This window comes from Sinocyclocheilus anshuiensis, unplaced genomic scaffold (assembly GCF_001515605.1).
Source record: "Sinocyclocheilus anshuiensis isolate Anshui unplaced genomic scaffold, SAMN03320099.WGS_v1.1 scaffold1163, whole genome shotgun sequence".
Classification (NCBI taxonomy): Eukaryota; Metazoa; Chordata; class Actinopteri; order Cypriniformes; family Cyprinidae; genus Sinocyclocheilus; species Sinocyclocheilus anshuiensis.
In genome coordinates this window covers 156,001-157,432 of record NW_015544295.1, presented here as the reverse complement: position 1 = coordinate 157,432, position 1,432 = coordinate 156,001, and positions in this window count along the sequence as shown.

Below are 1,432 nucleotides of genomic sequence, written 5' to 3'. Positions count from 1 at the left end.
TTTTACCCTCCTGCTGAACAATGCAAGCCCCCTCCCTCCCTATACCTTTCTCTCGTTGGCTTCTTTCAAAGTCAGCAGAAGTGCATGGACGGTCAAAGGCTGCAAACCTGGATGCACAGACAGATTAAATTGAGCTGTTTTGTTGTCAAAGTGTGCTAAGCTTGAAGCACAACAGCTAACTGGAAGCCATGTTTTCCCATGTTGCCATTCTTTATATTTAGTACTAATATACAGCCACGTATCCAAGTGAAATTCAGTTATAGGCCTATAATCTGCACAAGCTCCAAAAAGGCAGCTAATTTAAACAGTCTAAATTAGCAGCAAACTACAAAATTAAATCACTACTGGTTTGGAATTTATGGTCTGCTTTGTTTAATTTTATTATTTGTAAATAAAAAAATAAGGAAAAAATATGGCCATACAACATTTTTGGACACTATCGTGATGGTAATACCATAATTTTCCATGGATTTTTACCATGGTATTATTGTATAGATCAAAATACAATATATAAAAATACCAAAAGTTACAATTTTCTTCTTTTAAATAATTTTTTTAATTGTTAATAATTAATTTAATTGTTAATTTTTATTTTTGCACATACACATAATTTTAAGGCTCATATTTATTATAATAGTTTATTCTACATACATTTTTTTTACTTTATATATATTCTTCATGTTTTTACACATGTTCTTTATATTTATTAATTTTTTTTCTTTATTTAAAATATTTAAAATACCTAAATATTATAGAACAAGTGCAAGACAAAATAATTTTGTTGTACTTGCACAATGACAATAAAGAGCTCGATTTCATAAAAAAAATATCACGGTATTACAATACCGTAGTGCTGCCACAATATGTTTTAAAAGGGTCTGTACTTTGTGATATATTGTGCAATATAAATTAAAATCTAAAATTACAACAAAAAAAGTTAATATTACAAAAAGAGGTTATTTTTTTAGATATTTTTGGTAAAAAAAAGTTTCTTAAAACCCCCATAGTTATAACCTGTAGAATTAAATTGGGCTGAGGCATGTTTTTATTTAACAATCTAAATCAATATTAAACTAAAACATTCTAAATGAATATTAAGGCACACATTATGGGTGCTTCCAGGACCCCAAGTCAAGAGAAGATAACCCCAATCCAGTTCAAGCCTGTATGATAGCATTAGCCTCTGCTAACGCTAATGACGCCCCGAGCCACACATAAGAGGCATTTCACATTCAAATGCAACAGGAGAGTCAGGAAGGGGGTGAAGGAGGAGGAGAAGGGCTGTGCTGGACTTTGTCATGTAGAGGTGAGGAGGGGCGGGTGTAGTCGAGTATGAAGTCGGAGGAGGTTCAAGTTTCTGCTGCAGCTGTTGCGACACGGCTGGGTTTGACCCTCAGGCTACCGCTGACACATAAGCTAAATGCATTTAATT